Source organism: Salmo trutta, chromosome 15, assembly GCF_901001165.1.
Source record: "Salmo trutta chromosome 15, fSalTru1.1, whole genome shotgun sequence".
Classification (NCBI taxonomy): Eukaryota; Metazoa; Chordata; class Actinopteri; order Salmoniformes; family Salmonidae; genus Salmo; species Salmo trutta.
This window is the reverse complement of record NC_042971.1, coordinates 54711251-54734372: the sequence shown is the minus strand read 5'-3', so window position 1 is coordinate 54734372 and position 23122 is coordinate 54711251. Positions and strand designations below refer to the sequence as shown.

The window sequence follows — 23122 nt, the reverse complement described above, 5'->3', positions numbered from 1 at the left end:
AAACAGTACTGACAGGAAACACACTGAATAGAAACAATTACCCACAAAACCCAAAGGAAAAACATGCTCCTTATGTGTGACTCCCAATCAGCAACAATGAGCTTCAGCTGTGCCTGATTGGGTGCCACACACGCCCCAAAACAAAGAAATACAAAAACATAGAAAAAGGAACATAGAACGCCCACCCAATGTAACACCCTGGCCTAACCAAAATAAAGAACAAAAACCCCTGCGCTATGGACAGGGCGTTACAGTACCCCCCCCCCCCAAGGTGCGGACTCCGGCCGCAAATCCTGACACTGAAGGGGAGGGTCCGGGTGGGCCTTCTTACGGCGGCGGCTCAGGTGCGGGACGTGGCCTCTGTTCCACCCTTGGCGTCGCCCTCTTAGGTGGCGCACCTGGCCGCACCGAAGGTCTGGCGGGCGGCGATGACTGCGCCCGGCTGGCGGGCGGCCCTGGTTGCGCCCGGCTGGCGAGCGTCCCTGGCGGCTCCGGCGGCACTGACCCAGGATTCACCAGGCTGGGGAGATATGAAGGAGGCCTGGCCCTGGGCGCAGGCACAGGACTCACTAGTCTGGCGGGCGGCTCTGGCGGCTCCGGCGGCTCCGGCTGGCGGGCGGCCCTGGTTGCACCCGGCTGGCGGGCGGCCCTGTTTGCGCCCGGCTGGCGGGCGTCCCTGGCGGGTCCGGCGGCACTGACCCAGGATTCACCAGGCTGGGGAGATATGAAGGAGGCCTGGCCCTGGGCGCAGGCACAGGACTCACCAGTCTGGCGGGCAGCTCTGGCGGCTCCGGCGGCTCCGGGCTGGCGGGCGGCTCTGGCGGCTCTGGCCCAGGATTCACCAGGCTGGGGAGACATGAAGGAGACCTGGCCCTGGGCACAGGCACAGGACTCACCAGGCTGGGGAGACATGAAAGATGCCTGGCCCTAGGCGTAGGCACAGGACTCACCGGGCTGGTGGGTGGCCCTGACTGCTCTGGACAGGCGGGCGGCCCTGGCGGCTCTGGACAGGCGGGCGGCTCTGGACAGGCGGGCGGCTCTGCCGGCTCCGGACAGGCGGGTGGCTCTGGCGGCTCCGGACAGACGGGCCGCTCTGGCGGCTCCGGACAGACGGGCCGCTCTGGCGGCTCCTGACTGGCGGGCGGCTCTGGCGGCTCCTGACTGGCGGGCGGCTCTGGCGGCTCCTGACTGGCGGGCGGCTCTGGCGGCTCCTGACTGGCGGGCGGCTCTGGTGGCTCCGGACTGGCGGGCGGCTCTGGTGGCTCCGGACTGGCGGGCGGCTCTGGTGGCTCCGGACTGGCGGGCGGCTCTGGCGGCTCCGGACTGGCGGGCAGCTCTGGCGGCTCCGGACTGGCGAGACCCACTGGAGGCCTAGTCCTGGGAGGTGGCACAGGACGGACCAGGATGGGGAGACCCACTGGAGGCCTAGTCCTGGGAGGTGGCACAGGACAGACCAGGATAGGGAGACCCACTGGAGACCTGGTCCGTGGAGCAGGCACAGGACTGACCAGGATGGGGAGACCCACTGGAGGCCTGGTTCGAGGAGGAGGCACAGGATAAACCGGGCTGTGGGGGAGCACTGGAGTTCTGGTACGGACGCTCTTTACCCACACTCCAGGCTGAATGCCCACTTTGGCCCGGCACGGGCGGAGAGCAGGCATTGGGTGAACTGGACCCTCCCAGCGCTCTGGAGACACAGTGCGCAACACCGGCGAAGGATAACCTGGACCGAGGAGGCGCACTGGAGACCAGACGCGCTGAGCTGGCACCATCTGCCCTGGCTCGATGCCTGCACTCGCATGGCACTTGCGGGGGGCTGGTATGTAGCGCACCGGGCTTTGAACGCGCACTGGGGACACCGTGCGCTCCACAGCATAACACGGTGTCTTACCAGTACCACGCTGCTTCCGGTAAGCACGGGGAGTTGGCTCAGGTCTACCGCCTGACTCCGCCAATCTCCCCGTGTGCCCCCCCCCCAAAATGTTTTTGGGGCTGACTCTCATGTCTGCTGCGCTCCCTTTCCTCATACCAGCGCCTCTCAGCTCTCGCCGCCTCGATCTCCCACTGCGGGCGGCGATAATCCCCAGCTTGAGCCCATGGTCCACCTTCGTCCAGTAATTCCTCTCCATTTTCTCCAAAGTCCATGAGTCCTTCTCCTGGTGCCTCTCCTTCCTCCGCTGCTTGGTCCGTTTTTGGTGGGTAATTCTGTAAGGGCTGTCGTCGGAAGAAGACCAAGGTGCAGCGGAGTTAGTGTTCATCTTGACATTTAATTCAAACAAAGAGAACACTATACAAAAAACAGGAAAACCGACAGCCAAACAGTACTGACAGGAAACACACTGAACAGAAACAATTACCCACAAAACCCAAAGGAAAAACATGCTCCTTATGTGTGACTCTCAATCAGCAACAACGAGCTTCAGCTGTGCCTAATTGGGAGCCACACACGGCCCAAAACAAAGAAATACAAAAACATAGAAAAAGGAACATAGGGTGGGCGTTCTATGTAACACCCTGGCCTAACCAAAATAAAGAACAAAAACCCCTCTCTATGGCTAGGGCGTTACACTCAGCTGTAATAGGGTGGATGATATCAGCTGTAATAGGGTGAAATAGTGGATGAAAATCTCCATCTTTTAAACCAATTGACTACACATAATAACATGTTCTGTAAGTCTTGTTCAGTTTCTGCCATCAAAATAATATAATCAGCATATAAAAATGTACTTAGCATTTCATCATCATATCTTACTCCAATATTTAACTGTTTAATTTATTTTGCCAAATCATTTATAAACAAAGCAAACAAAGTCTGTGATAAGGTGTCTCCTTGTTTTACACCCGAGGGTGTGGGAAACCAGTCTGTACGATATTCATTAACATGCATACAAGCAATTGTTACTTTGTAAGATAACATTTCCCATCAACCACTCTGTCTTTAACAAACTATAGGCTAAAATATCCCTATTTACAAAATCAAAAGCTTTCTGGAAATCAGTGAAACATGCAAAAGTAGGCTTCTCTTTGTGTAATCTATTTCTGATTATTGTACAGACCGAGAAGATATGATCTATACAGGCTCTGGATTTATGAAAACCATTTTGTTCATACACCAGAATGTTTGGATCCTCCAAAAAGGTCATTAGCCTATTGTTGACGATGGATGAATATAATTTATAAACCGAACTTAATAAACTATGCCTCTATAGTTCAGTGGTACTCTCAGGTCATTTTTTGAAGATTTGGGAATGGGATTCACTATAGACTTATACCAAGTGGAGGGCAGTATACTGTACTCAAAACAAATTTGGAACAAATCATAGAGGATGTAAATTAATTTAGAGTATTTTAAAACTTTGCAGCGTCAATCACCTTAACTTTTTGTTACCTGAGAACAAACTACCAAACCCCTTCTCCCACTCTTAAGTACCTGTGTAACATCAGAGTTCAGCCCCCCTTGCTCTTCCTTGACTTCCATTATAATTTTCTTATGTCGTTTTTGTCCTACCTTGTTTATTTGGCTCCAAAACTGTTGAGGATTTCTTGTCTGTGTCTCCTCAAGGTGCCTTCTCTGATATCTCAGTTTGAATATGTGCAATCTTTTATCAAACACATACTGTTTTTTCAAAAACTCCTTCCTACACAGTTCTCTTGTATTCCTATCTTTACACTGTAAAAATAAGTACATTATAGACCATAGGTCCCTTAACTCATCATTCCAACAAGCCTTATTTGGCTTGTAAAATGTCCTGGACTTGGGGGTGTATTTTTATTTTCATAATTGTTTTCCCATTTGAGAATATATGACATCACAACATTTTTCATACCACAGATCTAAATCAAATTTGGTTTCTTGGCATCTTTGCAGAGTTCCACCAGAGCTCTACATGCCATTTCAGAACACAGAAAGTCATTTGGCACATTTATTTTCTTATATTTAGGCCTATGTGGGGTATGTACAGTTTATTTTGCCCTGAGTGATGCACAGTAATACATGGTTGAGAAAGTTTGTGGCCAACAGAAAAGATCCTAAATAAAAGAGAATAATCAGGAAGGCTACATTTTTTCCAATTTAGTCAAAACATCCACAGTCTTCCACCATTATCCACAGTCTTCCACCATCTGTTTGGAGGGTAACACCTTAAAATCCAAAGAAGTTTCTAGACAGTCGTGGAGGTAACTATATAGTCCACCACAAGTTTTCCTTTGCCAGATAATGTATGTAAAGTTATCTCTTAAGGGGAATATCCTTTCATTAATGATACACATTTTAGAGCCCTGAAGGAATTCTAATAGGGTTTCCCCATGATGATTAACAAAGTCATCCAAAGCAACACTCATGTACAGTTGAAGTCGGAAGTTTACATACACCTTAGCCAAATACATTTGAACTCAGTATTTCACAATTCCTGACATTTAATCCTATTAATAATTCCCTGTCTTAGGTCAGTTAGGATCACCACTTTATTGTAAGAATGTGAAATGTGAAATTTTCTATAGGGTTGAGGTCAGGGCTTTGTAATGGCCACTCTAATACTTTGACCTTGTTGTCCTTAAGCCATTTTGCCACAACTTTGGAAGTATGCTTGGGGTCATTGTTCATTTGGAAAACCCATTTGCAACCAAGCTTTAACTTCCTGACTGATGTCTTGAAATATTTCTTTAATATATCCACATCATTTTCCTCCCTCATGATGCCATCTATTTTGTGAAGTGCACCAGTCCCTCCTGCAGCAAAGCACCCCCACAACATGATGCTGCCACCCCCGTGCTTCACGGTTGGGATGGTGTTCTTCGGCTTGCAAGCCTCCCCCTTTTTCCTCCAAACATAACAATGGTCATTATGGCCAAACAGTTTTAGTTTTGTTTCATCAGACCAGAGGACATTTCTCCAAAATGTACGATCTGTGTCCCTATGTGCAGTTGCAAACCGTAGTCTGGCTTTTTTATGGCGGTTTTGTAGCAGTGATTTCTTCCATGCTGAGCAGCCTTTCAGGTTATGTCGATATAGGACTCGTTTTACTGTGGATATAGATACTTTTGTACCTGTTTCCTCCAGCATCTTCACAAGGTCCTTTGCTGTTGTTCTGGGATTGATTTGCACTTTTCGCACCAAAGTACGTTCATCTCTAGGAGACAGATCTCCCTGAGCGGTACAACGGCTGCATGGTCCCATGGTGTTTATACCTCGGTACTATTGTTTGTACAGATGAACGTGGTACCTTCAGGCATTTGGAAATTGCTCCCAAGGATGAACCAGAGTTGTGGAGGTCTACACATTTTTTTAAACTTCAACTGTACATAGTCATCTAACCTCCCAATTCGACTGTTAAGATCCCCACATATGTAAATAGCATCTGCTTCTGTATGTAGGTATACTTGACTTAACAAATGACAATGGAAGGAGGATGCATCTCTACCCCATGTAGATTGTTCAGGAGGAAAATAGCATGAAAACACAACAAAACAATAATCTGACACCCGATGTTCAAAGTGCAAACCAATAATTCCTTCTATGGCTTTATTGATAATTTCATTTTTATATGTTTTCATCATATCAGACTTTACACATATTCTCACTCCCCGAGAGCCCCTGGGGGCTTTCATATGAGTTTTTTTGGTTGTAAGTGGATGATTTCATTTGTGAAAGAATAGATGAAGTCAGTTGTAATAGAGTGGAAGATTTTGATGTTTGTGTTCCAGTATATAATATAACAAATTGATATTACCGTTTCAATAAATACATTTTAAATCATTCAAATGTATTTATAAAGCCCTTTTTACATCAGCTGATGTCACAAAGTGCTGTACAGAAACCCAGCCTAAATCCCCGAACAACAAGCAATGCAGATGTAGAAGCATGGTAGCTAGGAAAAACTCCCTAGAAAGGCCAAAACCTAGGAAGAAACCTAGAGAGGAACCAGGCTCTGAGGGGTGGCCAGTCCTCTTCTAGCTGTACCCTATGGGGATTGTAACAGTACATGGCCAAGATGTTCAAATGTTCATAGATGACCAGCAGGGTCAAATAATAATAATCACAGTGGTTGTAGAGGGTGCAACAGGTCAGCACCTCAGGAATACATGTCAGTTGGCTTTTGTCAGTTGGCTTTTCATTCAGAGTTAGAGACAGCAGGTCCGGTAGAGAGAGAGAGTCAAAAACAGCAAGTCCGGGACAAGGTAGCACATCCGGTGAACAGGTCAGTGTTCCATAGCCGCAGGCAGAACAGTTGAAACTGGAGCAGCAGCACGACCAGGTGGACTGGGAACAGCAAGGAGTCATCAGGCCAGGTAGTCCTGAGGCATGGTCCTAGAGCTCATGTCCTCTGAGAGAAGAGAGAGAGAAAAGAGAGAGAGAGAGTTAGAGGGAGCATACTTAAATTCACACAGGACACCGGATAAGACAGGAGAAATACTCCAGATATAACAGACTGATCCTAGCCCCCGACATAAACTCTTGCAGCATAAATACTGGAGGCTGAGACAGGAGGGGTCGGGAGACACTGTGACCCCGTCCAACGATACCCCCGGATAGGGCCAACCAGGCAGGATATAACCCCACCCACTTTTCCAAAGCACAGCCCCCACACCATTACAGGGATATCTTCAAACCACCAACTTACTACCCAGAGACAAGGCCAAGTATAGCCCACAAAGATCTCCCCCACTGCACGAACCTGAGGGGGGCGCCATCCCGGACAGGAAGATCTCGTCAGTGACTCAACCCACTCAAGTGACGCACCCCTCCTAGGTTCGGCATGGAAGAGCACCAGTAAGCCAGTGACTCAGCCCCCGTAATAGGGTTAGAGGCAGAGAATCCCAGTGGAGAGAGGGAAACTGGCCAGGTAGAGACAGCAAGGGCGGTTCCTCGCTCCAGTGCCTTTCAGTGCCTCACCTTCACACCCCTGGGCCAGACTACACACAGTCATAGGACCTACTGAAGAGATGAGTCTTCAATAAAGACTTAACTTCTTGGGGCTATGTGGGACGTTAGCGTGCCCCCCGTGGCGCACCCTATCAACAGCAGGTGCATTTCAAGAGCGGCAAATTTGAAACCAAATAAATGTCAAAATTCAAATTTCTCAAACATACAACTAACTTACAGCCTTTGAAAGATAAACATCTTCTTAATCTAACCACGTTTACCGATTTCAAAAAGGTTTTACGGGGAAAGCATAAAGTTAGGTTATGTTAGGAGAGTACATTGACAATAGCTGTGTGTAGTGTATTGTCGATTCAAAGACAGGCGTCACCAAAACCATAAAATCAGCTAAAATTATGCACTAACCTTTTACAATCTCCATCAGATGACACTCCTAGGACATTATGTTAGACAATGCATGCATTTTTAGTTCTATCAAGTTCATATTTATATCTAAAAACAGTGTTTTACTATGGCGTTGATGTTCAGGAAATCGTTTCCCTCCAATACCGGCAGTCAAGTCATGACAACAAAATAATTAATGAATATTAGAAAACATTGGTAAAATATTATATTGTCATTCAAAGAATTATAGATTTACATCTCTTGAACGCAATGGACTTGCCAGATTTAAAATTAACCTTACTGGGCAATCACACTTTGCAATAATCTGAGCACTGCGCCAGAAAAATACGCATTGCGATACAGACTAACCGCCATGTTGGAGAGATCTAAAATCGAAAATACTATGTAAATAATCCATTACCTTTGATTCTCTTCATCAGATGTCACTTCCAAAGAATCCCAGGGCCATAACGAATGTAATTTTGTTAAAAAAAGCTCATCATTTATGTCCAAAAACCTCCGTGTTGTAGCACATGATCTAAGCCAGCCGGACTTCACTTCACTTCAAGAACGGAAAAAATATATTTTCGTTTGTTCAAACATGTCAAACGTTGTATCGCATAAATCATTAGGGCCTTTTTTAACCAGAACATGAATAATATTCAAGGCGGACCATTGGGTTCTCTTTTAAAACGTTTCGGAATGAGAGTACCCACCATCAAATCGCCAGGTGTCTAATGGGCCATCACGTTCCATGGCTCTTCTTCAGTCAGATCTCACTGTAGAACACTCAAAACACTTTGTAAAGGCTGGGGACATCTTGTGGAAGCAATAGGAAGTGCCAAAATATTCCTCCTTCCCTTTGTTTTTCAATGGTATAGGCTTAAAGTCAATTCAACACATCAGGTATCCACTTCCTGTCAGAATCTGTCTCAGGGTTTTGCCTGCCAAATGAGTTCTGTTATACTCACAGACACCATTCAAACAGTTTTTGAAACTTTAGGGTGTTTTCTATCCAAACCTGAACAATAATATGCATATTCTAGCTTCTGAGTTGGTGTAATAGGCAGTTAAAAATGGGCACATATTTTTTCAAAAATTCTCAATACTGCCCCCTATACCCTAACAGGTTAAAGGTCGAGACCGAGTCTGCGTCTCTTACATGGATAGGCAGACCATTCCATAAAAATTGAGCCTAATAGGAGAAAGCCCTGCCTCCAGCTGTTTGCTTAGAAATTCTAGGGACAATAAGGAGGCCTGCGTCTTGTGACCGTAGCGTACGTGTAGGTATGTACGGCAGGACGAAATCAGAAAGATAAGTAAGATCAAGCCCATGTAATGCTTTGTAGGTTAGCAGTAAAACCTTGAAATCAGCCTTAGCCTTATCAGGAAGTCAGTGTAGAGAGGCTAGCACTGGAGTAATATAATCACATTTTTTGGTTCTAGTCAAGATTCTAGCAGCCGTGTTAAGCACTAACTGAAGTTTTTTTAGTGCTTTATCCGGGTAGCCGGAAAGTAGAGCATTGCAGTAGTCTAATCTAGAAGTGACAAAAGAATGGATACATTTTTCTGCATCCTTTTTGGACAGAAAGTTTCAGATTTTTGCAATGTTACGTAGATGTAAAAAAGCTGTCCTTGAAACAGACATGATACGTTCGTCAAAAGAAAGATCAGGGTCCAGAGTATTTTATTTATTTTATTTATTTCACCTTTATTTAACCAGGTAGGCAAGTTGAGAAGAAGTTCTCATTTACAATTGCGACCTGGCCAAGATAAAGCAAAGCAGTTCGACAACATACAAAAACACAGAGTTACACATGGAGTAAAACAACATACAATCAATGATACAGTAGCAAAAAAATAAGACAATATACAATGTGAGCAAATGATGTGAGATAAGGGAGGTAAAGGCAAAAAAAGGCCATGGTGGCAAAGTAAATAAAGTATAGCAAGTCAAACACTGGAATGGTTTGAGACAACTGTACAACCATCAAGATTAATTGTCAGATCCAACATAATATTTCTTTGTTTCTTGGGACCTAGAACTAGCATCTCTGTGTTGTCCGAGTTTAAAAGTAAAACAAATGCTGCCATCCACTTCCTTTTGTCTGAAACACAGGCTTCCAGGGAGGGCAATTTTGGGGTTTCACCATGTTTCATCGAAATGTACAGCTGTGTATCGTCCGCATAGCAGTTAACATTATGTTTCCGAATGACATCACCAAGAGGTCAAATATATAGTGAAAACAATAGTGGTCCTAAAACGGAACCTTGAGGAACACCAAAATGTACAGTTGATTTGTCAGAGGACAAACCATCCACAGAGACAAACTGATATCTTTCCGACAGATAAGATCTAAACCAGGCCACAACTTGTCCGTGTACACCAATTTGGATTTCCAATCTCTCCAAAAGAATGTGGTGATCGATGGTATCAAAAGCAGCACTAAGGTCTAGGAGCAGGAGGACAGATGCAGAGCCTTGGTCTGACGTCATTAAAAGGTCATTTACCACCTTCACGAGTGCAGTCTCAGTGCTATGATGTGGTCTAAAACCAGACTGAAGCGTTTCATATACTCACAGACACCATTCAAACAGTTTTAGAAACTTTAGAGTGTTGTTTGTCTTCAGGAAGGCAGTGACAGCTTTTGCATTTTTTTGAGAGGAATGAGGGAGATTCAATGTAGGCCAATAGTTTTTAAAATATTTTCTCGGTCAAAGTTTGGCTTTTTCAAGAGAGGCTTTATTACTGCCACTTTTAGTGAGTTTGGTACACATCCGGTGGATAGGGAGCCGTTTATTATGTTCAACATTGGAGGTCCAAGCACAGGAAGCATCTCTTTCATTAGATTAGTTGAAATAGGGTCCAGTATACAGCTTGAAGGTTTAGAGGCTATGACTATTTTCATCAATATGTCAAGAGATACAATATTAAAAAACTTGAGTGTCTCCCTTGATCCTAGGTCCTGGCAGTGTTGTGCAGACTCAGGACGACTGAGCTTTGGAGAAATACGCAGATTTAAAGAGGATAATTTGCTTTCTAATGATCATGATCTTTTCGTCAAAGAAGTTCATTTATCACTGCTGAGGTGAAAGCCATCCTCTCTTGAGGAATGCTGCTTTTTAGTTAGCTTTGCGACAGTATGAAAAATAATTTTGGGATTGTTCTTATTCTCCTCAATTAAGTTGTAAAAATAGGATGATCGAGCAGCAGTGAGGGCTCTTCGATACTGCCCGGTACTGTCTTTCCAAGGAAGACTTCCAGTTTGGTGTAGCGCCATTTCCGTTCCAATTTTCTGGAAGCTTGCTTCAGGGATCAGGTATTTTCTGTATAGTTTAGTTTCTTTTTGACAAATGTTTTTTGTTTTTAGGGGTGCAACTGCATCTAGGGTATTACGCAAGGTTTAATTTATTTCCTCAGTTAGGTTGTTAACCAATGTTTGTACACTGACATCCTTGGGTAGGTGGAAGGAATGGCACTTTCTTGTTTTATATATATATCAGTATACATTATCAGTCAAAAGTTTTAGAACACCTACTCATTCAAGGGTTTTTCTTTATTTTTACTATTTTCTACATAGTAGAATAATAGTGAAGACATCAAAACTATGTTATAACACATATGGAATCATGTGGTAACCAAAACAGTGTTAAGCTCTTACATCTAGACGTTCCGCTAGCGGAACACCTGCTCCAATATCCAATGATGGGCGTGGCGCGAAATACAAACTCCTCTAAAATCCGAAAACTTCCATTTTTCAAACATATGACTATTTTACAGCATTTTAAAGACAAGACTCTCGTTAATCTAACCACACTGTCCGATTTCAAAAAGGCTTTACAGTGAAAGCAAAACATTAGATTATGTCAGCAGAGTACCCAGCCAGAAATAATCAGACACCCATTTTTCAAGCTAGCATATAATGTCACAAAAAACAAAACCACAGCTAAATGCAGCACTAACCTTTGATGATCTTCATCAGATGACAACCCTAGGACATTATGTTATACAATGCATGCATGTTTTGTTCAATCAAGTTCATATTTATATCAAAAACCAGCTTTTTTACATTAGCATGTGATGTTCAGGACTAGCATACCCCCGCAAACTTCCGGTGAATTTACTAAATTACTCACGATAAACATTCACAAAAAACATAACAATTATTTTAAGAATTATAGATACTGAACTCCTCTATGCACTCGATATGTCCGATTTTAAAATAGCTTTTCGGTGAAAGCACATTTTGCAATATTCTCAGTAGATAGCCCAGCCATCACGGCTAGCCATTTAGACACCGACCAAGTTTAGCCCTGACCAAAGTCAGATTTACTATAAGAAAAATGTTATTACCTTTGGTGTTCTTCGTCAGAATGCACTCCCAGGACTTCTACTTCAATAACAAATGTTGGTTTGGTCCCAAATAATCCATTGTTATATCCAAACAGCGGCGTTTTGTTCGTGCGTTCAAGACACTATCCGAATGGTAAAGAAGGGTGACGAGCACGACGCATTTCGTGACAAAACATTTCTAAATATTCCATTACCGTACTTCGAAGCATGTCAACCGCTGTTTAAAATCAATTTTTATGCCATTTTTCTCGTAAAAAGCGATAATATTCCGACCGGGAAATCGTTTTTTATTACAAAGAGAGCGAAAGTAAAAGCATACTATCCCCTCATGCACGAGCCTCAGTCTGATGGCCCTCTGATAGAGCACTTGCCAAAAGCGCTAGTGTGTTTCAGCCTGGGGCTGGAATTACATCATTCAGCTTTTTCCCGGGTTCTGAGAGCCTATGGGAGCCGTAGGAAGTGTCACGTAACAGCAGAGATCCCCTGTTTTGGATAGAGATGATCAAGGAGGGCAAGAAATGGTCAGACAGGCCACTTCCTGTAAGGAATCTTCTCAGGTTTTTGCCTGCCATATGAGTTCTGTTATACTCACAGACACCATTCAAACAGTTTTAGAAACTTTAGGGTGTTTTCTATCCAAAGCCAATAATTATATGCATATTCTAGTTACTATTTTCTCGTAAAAAAGCGATACGATTCCCGACCGGGAGTCGTTGTATCCGTTCAAAGACGATAGAATAAAAACATGGTGTCGTCTCGTGCACGAGCATGAGTCCCATTGTCCGCTGATAGACCACTTGCCAAACGCGCAAATGTGTTTCAGCCTGGGGCTGCCTCGATATCATTCAGCTTTTTCCCGGGCTCTGAGAGCCTATGGGAGCCGTAGGAAGTGTCACGTTACAGCAAAGATCCTCAGTCTTCAATAAACAGAGACAAGAAGAACAAGATCTTGTCAGAGAGGGCACTTCCTGTAAGGAATCTTCTCAGGTTTTTGCCTGCCGAATGAGTTCTGTTATACTCACAGACACCATTCAAACAGTTTTAGAAACTTCAGAGTGTTTTCTATCAAAAGCTAATAATTATATGCATATTCTAGTTTCTGGGCAGGAGTAATAATCAGATTAAATCGGGTACGTTCTTTATCCGGCCGTGAAAATACTGCCCCTATAATCATGTATCAGTGTTATTTTATTATTGTAAGTTTTGCTTTTTCAAGCGCTTTGAGATTATTTTTTGTAATGAAAGCATTATAGAAATCAATTATTATTATTAAAAACAAACTTAATTTACACTGAACGTTTTACAAAAGTAATTCATACTTTTATTTATCTGAAACCCACAGCATGAATGATTCATAGTTGCTTTGCTTTCCTAAGAGTGTTGTCCACATTATCCTACCTTTTATTCTCATCTTGTGACAGAAGACTACTTTGTCCTGTCTTCTTCTTTCAGTTTTCACACCAAACAATTGTAGGCATTTGAATATGAATGAGAGTTGTGTAGCCTATTCAGTTCAGTCAGTCTGTCTTTCTTTACTCCACACAAAGAATGTTTGAAATGAAAACAAAGTTGTCTCCAATCCTACTACCATGTTCCTAGCTAGGTTGAAGACAGGGGAGAACGACTACCCCCTCTCATTGAAGCCACGGAAGTGATACGACCGTGGAACTGCAGGCATTGTTAGCAGAAAACAGGATCCCCCATTATAGTGAATGGAAAAATGTCGATCTTCGTGTAAATAAATAAAACATTCAAAGACAATCATGGTACCAATAATTGCTTCTAATACACCAGATGTATGTCCTTGAACCGATTATTTTAAAATCGCGCAGAGAAGAAGTTAGAAGGATAATTTTGTTGCTAAATGCAGCACCACAGTTGGCCTTTAACTATTTTACCTTTATTTAACTAGGCAAGTCAGTTAAGAACAAATTATTATTTTCAATGATGGCCTAGGAACAGTGAATTGTTCAGGGGCAGAACAACTGATTTTTATCTTGTCAGCTCAGGGACTCGATCTTGCAACCCCAACACTCTAACCACTAGGCTACCTGCCACCCCAACTAACTAGAGTTACTCAGGAGCCCCTTTTATCGCTGGTTCTAACATGCATCTTTTGTCCTGATCTTGTTCACATTCTGATTGTGCCCACATTTTCAGACAGGTGTAGACGATTAAAAGATGCATTGTGATCTGATTGTGATCAGATCTTCTTGACCACCTCCGGAGGTAGTCAGGGACCCATTATGTCTGGATATCTTACAAGTGTAAACAGATCTGGACAATCAAATAATTTTAATCAATTTAAATTATTCCACTTTCTAAAATCACTGACAGGTGGCACCATTGACTGATGGAATCAATATGTGTCTTAATATTTATTTATTTATTTTATTTTAAAAGAGTAGCTAAAAAATTTGCATACAGGGACGGACCAGGAAATCTGGTCACAATGCGGACACAGTGGACGGATATGAGACACATTTTAATACCATGTGTAGACATATTTCGGAAAATGTGGGCACAGTCAGAATGTGGACAAGATCAGAGTGGTATACTATGAAGCAAGCTAAATCTACTCAGGATATTATAAAGCTAGCCAGCTTCATTTAGGTTCATATTCCAGGTCAGGCTTCATCCGTACTAAGATGGTGGATATTACTCATCCACTGAACTCTTAATTAAGAGAATGCTGAAACATCAATACATGGGCAAGTCAGCGCCACATTTTCATTTGTGCCGAAATCAAAATCAGATAAGTTATCTTCCAAATTCAGCAGGCTGTGGTGTGAAGTAGGCTTTGAGAAGTGACGTTTTTATTTTATTACTTATTGTTAATTCCGTCTTTGGTGTGCTTTAGTGTGCGTATCAATGCATGAGCACCTTTTTCCCACTCCTATCACTCCTTCTGAACAGCTTGTTGTGAAAGATGGCTGCTGTTCCATTGGCTCTTAACCAACCGTTTCATTTTGTTTGTTTTTTCGCATTGTTTGTATCTTATTTTGTACATCATGTTGCTGCTACCGTCTCTTATGACCTCAAAGAGCTTCTGGACATCAGAACAGCAATTATTCACCTTGAATTGGACAAAGAATTTGTTAGACTCTGGTTAGACATGGGGCGGGGGCCTATGTATATTTGTAAACAACAGCTGGTCCACGATATCTAAGGAAGTCTCAAGGTTTTGCTCGCCTGAGGTAGAGTATCTCATGATAAGCTGTAGACCACACTATCAACCTAGAGAGTTTTCATCTCTATTTTTTGTAGCTGTCAGACTGATGTTGGCACTAAAACCACACTCAATGAGCTGTATATCACCATAAGCAAACAGGAAAACACTCATCCAGAGGCGCCGCTCCTAGTGGCCGGGGACTTTAATGCAGGGATGTTAAATGTGCAACCAGAGGGAAAAAACTCTATACCACCTTTACTGCACACAAAGAGACGTGTACAAAGCTCTCCCTCACCCTCCATTTGGCAAATCTAACCATTAATTCTATCCTGATTCCTGCTGACAAGCTAAAATTAAAGCAAGAAGCACCAGTGACTTGGTCTATAAAAAAGTGGTCAAATGAAGCAGATGCTAAACTACAGGACTGTTTTGCTAGCACAGACTGGAATATGTTCTGGGATTCTTCCAATGGCATTGAGGAGTACACCACATCAGTCACTGACTTCATCAATAAGTGCATCGGTGAAGTCGTCCCCACAGTGACTGTAAGTACATACCCCAACCAGAAGCCATGGATTACAGGCAACATTCGCAGCGAGCTAAAGGGTAGAGCTGCCGCTTTCAAGGAGCAGGACTCTAACCCGGAAGCTTATAAGAAATCCCGCTATGCCCTCCGTCGAACCATTAAACAGGCAAAGCGTCAATACAGGACTAAGATTGAATCGTACTACACCGGCTCTAAGGCTCGTCGGATGTGGCAGGCTTGCAAACCATTAAAGACTACAAAGGGAAGCACAGCCGAGAGCTGCCCAGTGACACGAGCCTACCAGATGAGCTAAATAACTTCTATGCTCGCTTAGAGGCAAGTAACACTGAAACATGCATGACAGCATCAGCTTTTCCGGATGACTATGTGATCATGCTCTCCGCAGCCGATGTGAGTAAGACCTTTAAACAGGTCAACATTCACAAGGCCGCAGGGCCAGACAGATTACCAGGACGTGTACTCTGAGAATACGCTGACCAACTGGCAAGTGTCTTTGCTGACATTTTCAACCTCTCAATGTCTGAGTCTGTAATACCAACATGTTTCAAGTAGAACACCTTAGTCCCTGTGCCCAAGAACACTAAGGTAACCTGCTGAAATGACTACAGACCCTTTAGCACTCATGTCTGTAGCCATGAAATTAAACACCATAGTGCCCTCAATGCTCATCACTAAGCTAAGGACCCTGGGACTAAACACCTCCCTCTGCAACTGTATCCTGGACTTCCTGACGGGCCGTCCCCCGGTGGTAAGGGTAGGTAACAACACAACTGCCACCCTGATCCTCTACACAGGGGCCCGTCAGGGGTGCGTGCTCAGTCCCCTCCTGTACTCCCTGTTCACTCATGACTGCACAGCCACGACTTCAACACCATCATTAAATTTGCCGATGACACAAGTGGTAGGCCTGATCACCGACAATGATGAGACAGCCTATAAGTAGGAGGTCAGAGACCTGACCATGTGGTGCAAGGACAACAACCTCTCCCTCAATGTGATCAAGACAAAGGAGATGATTGTGGACTACAGGAAAAGGAGGACCGAGCACGTCCCCATTCTCATCGACGGGGCTGTAGTGGAGCAGGTTGAGAGCTTCAAGTTCCTTGGTGTCCACATCACCAACAAACTAACATGGTCCAAGCACACCAAGCCAGTCATGAAGAGGGCATGACAAAACCTATTTCCCCTCAGGAGACTGAAAAGATTTGCCACGGGTACTCAGTTCCTCAAACGTTTCTACAGCTGCACCATCGAGAGCATCCTGACGGTTTGCATCACTGCCTGGTATGGTAACTGCTCAGTCTCCGACCGCAAGACACTACAGAGGGTAGTGCGTAAGGCCAGTATATCACTGGGGCCAAGCTTCCGGCCATCCAGGACCTCTATACCAGGCGGTGTCAGAGGAAGGCCATAAAAATTGTCAAAGACTCCAGCCACCCTAGTCATAGACTGTTCTCTCTGCTATTGCATGGCAAGCGGTACCGGAGCACTAAGTCTAGGTCCAAGAGGCTTCTAAACAGCTTCTACCCCCAAGCCATAAGACTCCTGAACATCTAATCAAATGGCTACCCAGAACAGTTGCATTGCTACTCTCTGTTATTATCTATGCATAGTCACATTAATAACTCCACCAACATGTACATATTACCTCAATTACCTCGACACCGGTGCGTCCGCACATTGACTCTGTACCGGTACCCCCTGTATATAACCCCGCTATTGTTATTTACTGCTGCTCTTTAATTATTTGTTGTTCTTATCTCTTACTTTTTTATATTTTCTTAACCGCATTGTTGGTTAAGGGCTTGTAAGTAAGCATTTCACTCTAAATTCTAATGTACACCTGTTGTATCCGGCGCATGTGACAAATAACATTTGGTTTGTTGTGTTGTTGCCATATAATCCATAGAAGGGTTTTAGAATCTCTAACCCTAGCAATTCAACTGTTAAACTCATGAGTACACTAGCAATGGCTGCCAGTATTGACTTGAATGGGACCTGCCATCTATGGATTATGTGTCTATGGTTGGTTGTGGCTGTCAGTATGCCTTTCGCAAATTTCTAAATACAATTGTGCAAAAAATATTCAGTTTGGAAAGCAAATACTGTCATTGCTAAATGTGTAATGTGTTAGGTGTTTTAACATGCCATTTTTTTACGCAAGAAAACATTTAATTAATTTAATATTTAATTCGTCGTCTTCCTCAAATGAAGGGGGTGATGACACTATTTGCGGGAGGGAGGGTATCTGATTTCAGTGGTCCTCAACTCATGCCTCAGCCACTTCATTCAGGATAAATGTAGTTATCCCTGAGTTAACCTGCTCAGGAGCAGGTTAGTTCTGAAGGATTTGTTGCCATAGAAATGTACCTGACTTTAAAAGGTGAGCCACATTCGTATGACTGATAATCCCAACTTGAACTCAGAGTTGACCAAAGTTACCTCGCTAACTCCTCAAACCTGATTCATAAGATACTTCTCTGGACAAAGGATGCATATTAGCATCAGGTACAAACGAGGCTAATAAGGGGGCTGCACTGACCTAGCCTGCAAAGTCACTTCCTGGAGTAGCTTAAACTGCACATGTTATGTCTCCATGAGACGCCATCTTAACCGATTTAATATGGCTACAATGCGCTAATTAGTATTTACATAGGAATGAATGGTGTCACGTGATCGATGGCTTTGTCCATTCATATATACAGTCATTGGTTGAAGATGATGGTTCCTAGTCAGAAACGCACAACAGCGCCGCCAGCTGAATGGGGGTTTACTAATGTGCAAGGCAGCCTAAAGACCATTAGTAAAGGTAAAAGATAACTGGGTGATTCTGCAACTACGGGCACTTCTATGTCCTCAGGGTCAATATTTTTTGATTTAATTAAAAAAAAATGTTTTTATTCACACCACAATCACCCCATATTTTTTAACACCTCTCTATCAATTATTTAAGTTACTTTTCAGATGCATTTTATACCTCAATTTCACTGTTTTGTCCTTGTCCCTGACCCAGACTTTTGAGCTTCTGCTATGTTTTTATATGAGAAAACATTAATAATCTGTCAGTCTGTCATTTTTCTCCAAAAACTGTAGAAGTGTCATTTCCATTACAAACTTAACTGTGGTGGAAATGACAGAATGTGGCAGAAATTACTAAAATCTATTTTAACTTTTTTTTAAATTTATTTGTAGGCTTATTTAACCTGTTGAGGACAGATGTTCCGCTAGCCTGCGGAACTCCTAGCCAACAGCCAATGGCATCGCACGCCGCGAAATACAAAACCAACTAAAATACCACAATTCAATTTTCTCAAACAATCAACTATTTTACACCATTTTAAAGATAAGACTCTCGTTAATCTAAGCACATTGTCCGATTTCAAAAAGGCTTTACAGCGAAAGCAAAACATTAGAGTATGTTAGGAGAGTACATAGACACAAATAATCACACAGCCATTTTCAAAGCAAGCATATATGTCACATAAACCCAAACCACAGCTAAATGCAGCACTAACCTTTGATGATCTTCATTAGATGACACTCCTAGGACATTATGTTATACAATACATGCATGTTTTGTTCAATCAAGTTCATATTTATATCAAAAACCAGCTTTTTACATTAGCATGTGATGTTCAGAACTAGCATACCCACCGAAAACGTCCGGTGAATTTACTAAATTACTCATGATAAACGTTGACAAAATACATAACAATTATTTTAAGAATTATAGATACAGAACTCCTTTATGCAATCGCTATGTCTGATTTTAAAATAGCTTTTCGGCGAAAGCACATTTTGCAATATTCTGAGTACATAGCTCGGCCATCACGGCTAGCTATTTTGACATCCGCCAACTTCGGGGTCACCTAAACTCAGAATTACTATTAGAAAAATTGGATTACCTTTGCTGTTCTTCGTCAGAATGCACTCCCAGGACTTCTACTTCAACAACAAATGTTTGTTTTGGTTCCAAATAATCCACGGTTATATCCAAATACCTGTGTTTTGTTCGTGCGTTCAGGTCACTATCCGAAGGGTAACGCGCGAGCGCATTTCGTGACAAAAAAAATCCAAACATTCCATTACCGTACTTAGAAGCATGTCAAACGCTGTTTAAAATCAATTTTTATGCTATTTTTCTCGTAAAATAGCGATAATATTCCAACCGGGCAACATTGTATTCATTCAAAGGCTGAAAGAAAAAAATGGAGAAGTCTCGTGAACGCACATCTCAGTCTCACTGTCCCCAGGCTGACCACTTACAAACTCTGCTGCTGTACTTTGCCCAGAGACAGCAGACACCCCATTCCACTTTCTGGCGGCTTTAGAGAGCCAATGGAAGCCTTAGAAAGTGTCACGTTACAGCACAGATGCTGTAATGTCGATAGAGATGCAACAGAAGGACAACAAATTGTCAGACATGGCACTTCCTGTATGGAATCTTCTCAGGTTTTGGCCTGCCATATGAGTTCTGTTATACTCACAGATACCATTCAAACAGTTTAGAAACATTAGAGTGTTTCCTATCCATATCTACTAATTATATGCATATTCTAGTTTCTGGGCAGGAGTAGTAACAAGATTAAATCCGGTACGTTTTTTATCCGGACGTGAAAATACTGCCCCCTATCCCAAAGAAGTGAATAATGTTTTACATTAATTTAATCAACTTGTGAACATGCTCCAAGGTGTACACAAGTTGATAACTTAGTATTTTTCTTTGTTTTTAGAAGAGGTGACAGACATAGAAACAAAATTTAAAAAAATCCTATACGATACCAGGAACATGTGCAAAAAGACGAGAGATACTGGAAGAAAAAAGAAATCTATCTCCGAGCATACAAAGCGAGAACAAAGAACCAAGAGAAGACAATGGAAATGCAACCAACGGAATATAAGACATACTAAAGACAACAGTTGCAATGGAGACCTACCTATCAAATGACTTGCAGCCAGAACATGAGGCCAACATACCTGCCCTTAACTTACCTGCCCCTGATGCATGCCTTGATAACCCTTCCTCATCTGCAACAGGAATGAGAAGTCAAATACTTGCTGGAAGGAAAAAGATTGGAAGAGGTCGCTCAAAAACATATTGAGATCTTTGCATGACAAATGTCAAACTTGATAAAGCTTTACGGAAAGCTGAGAAATACAAAAAAAGGTATGACCAACTGATGAAGAAAATGGAGAGACAAGATTCCCCAAAGACAAAACAGCAAATGAAGGGAACTCTGAAGAACTTGAAAAGGATTTTGTTTCAAAATACCATCATTGCAGAGTTAAAGCAAAAGTATACAAAAAATGCGCAGTGCCAAGGACAAACAAGTGGCTTAAAAAATGCTCAGAGGCAACATCCTGAGAAAGTATGGTCTGGTCAAAGGGCAAATGAAAACAGGCCAACAAGTCTTCAATACCCCAGGAAAAAGCAGTGTAACATAATTAGGACAGCCACAGAAGAGAAAATCACTAGATTCTATGAACGTGATGCCAACAGTAGAGCACCAACAGGGAAAAAGGACACACTAACGAGGAACAAGAAGAAAAAGCAGAAGTGCCTCGTGAATGGCACAATTCAAAACATTTATCAGAATTTTAAAAGGGAATATTCAGAGATTAAAATGTCCTACTATGAATTCTGCAATATATGTCCTTTTTGGGTTGTCAAGCCAACTGGCCAGGATAGGGACACATGCCTCTGCAAAACCCGCACCAACCTCCAGTCCATGGCGGACAAATTACAGTATCACAAAGTGATCAGCTGCAGCAACATTGAGAACCTTATTGAGTCTTTGTGCTGTGAGAACCTGAAGAAAGAGTGCATCTACACGGACTGCTCCCTTTGGAAAAATCTAGTTTTTTATGATAAATACATGTTTTCACGCGTTGTGTTGAATTAATAATATTAGGAAAACCTTAATCACTTCAACTAATATTCAATACAAGTTCATGTACAAATGTATTAGAAATGTGTTATAAATTCATTGTATGATATTTAATTTTCAACTAAAATTGATGTTTAATGATGAGATGGAAATTACATTTGTCTATGGCTGTCTGAGAAAAATGACAAAAATATTTACATTCCTGAATAGTACGATTGCAGCCATTATCAAAAACAATTATAATTCTGGTAAAATGATGTTTCAATAAGTTTTCATTTCTGAACGCTTGCAGGGCCAAAGTGCCCAAAGTTGCACACCCGACTACATCAAATCAAATTTATTTATATAGCCCTTCGTACATCAGCTGAAATCTCAAAGTGCTGTACAGAAACCCAGCCTAAAACCCCAAACAGCAAGCAATGCATGTGAAAGAAGCACGGTGGCTGGGAAAAACTCCCTAGGAAAAACTCCTGAGAAAGGCCAAAAACCTAGGAAGAAACCTAGAGAGGAACCAGGCTATGAGGGGTGGCCAGTCCTCTTCTGGCTGTGCCGGGTGGATATTATAACAGAACATGGTCAAGATGTTAAAATGTTCGTAAATGACCAGCATGGTCAAATAATAATAATCATAGTAATTGTCGAGGGTGCAACAAGCACGTCCGGTGAACAGGTCAGGGTTCCGTAGCCGCAGGCAGAACAGTTGAAACTGGAGCAGCAGCATGGCCAGGTGGACTGGGGACAGCAAGGAGTCATCATGCCAGGTAGTCCTGAGGCATGGTCCTAGGGCTCAGGTCCTCCGAGAGAAAGAAAGAAAGAGAGAAAGAGAGAATTAGAGAGAGCATATTTACATTCACACAGGACACCGGATAAGACAAGAGAATACTCCAGATGTAACAGACTGACCCTAGCCCCCCGACACATAAACTACTGCAGCATAAATACTGGAGGCTGAGACAGGAGGGATCAGAAGACACTGTGGCCCCATCCGATGATACCCCCGGACAGGGCCAAACAGGCAGGATATAACCCCACCCACTTTGCTAAAGCACAGCCCCCACACCACTAGAGGGATATCTACAACCACCAACTTACCGTCCGAAGACAAGGCCGAGTATAGCCCACAAAGATCTCCGCCACGGCACAACCCAAGGGGGGGCGCCAACCCCAACATGTAGACAAACAGTATTATAGTAGTCTATCTGTCACGATTGTCGTAGGGAAAGACCAAGACGCAGCGAGAAAATATATACTCATCTTCTTTTTATTTGGTGAAGAAGGAAAACACAAATAAACATATTCAAAACAGAAACGAACTGTACAGTCTTGTCAGGCACACAGCTAAACAATGCCAATCTCCCACAAACTAACAGGTGAAAACAGGCGACCTAAGTATGACTCTCAATCAGCAACAACGATGTACAGCTGTTCCTGATTGAGAGCCACACCAGGCCAACACAGAAATACAACACTAGACCAGCCCCCTAGAAATACAATACAAGAACATACCCAACAACCCGGAACACCTAAATCAAACAATCCATCTTACATAAATACATATCTAATAAACCCCCGAACCACTTAAATCAAATACCCTTTCTACATAGATACACCACTAAACCCACAAAATAACCCTCTATATAAACACATAACCAAAAACATGTACAACAAATACCCTCTGTCACGTCCTGATCAAACTACAATAACAAATAGGCCCTTTACTGGTCAGGACGTGACACTATCAAAATAATAAGACCAATTATTTGACTAAATATAACTTTGACTATATGTAATTGCTTTGCTTTAAATAGTAAAGTACAACTTTTTAAACTTCTTCCACTACCTCAAAAATATTTTTAAAGAGCTAAAGCAACAACTTTAATTAATTAAATTGATCCAT

At 42.7% G+C, this 23122-nt stretch overlaps 1 protein-coding gene across 3 annotated transcripts in view; it reads left to right on the top strand.

Annotated features, from left to right (window-relative positions):
• The window catches only part of LOC115149369 (contactin-associated protein-like 4), a 203596-nt gene that overhangs the window by 143163 nt on the left and 37311 nt on the right, over window positions 1–23122 (top strand). The gene's annotated exons all lie outside the window — the stretch shown is intronic.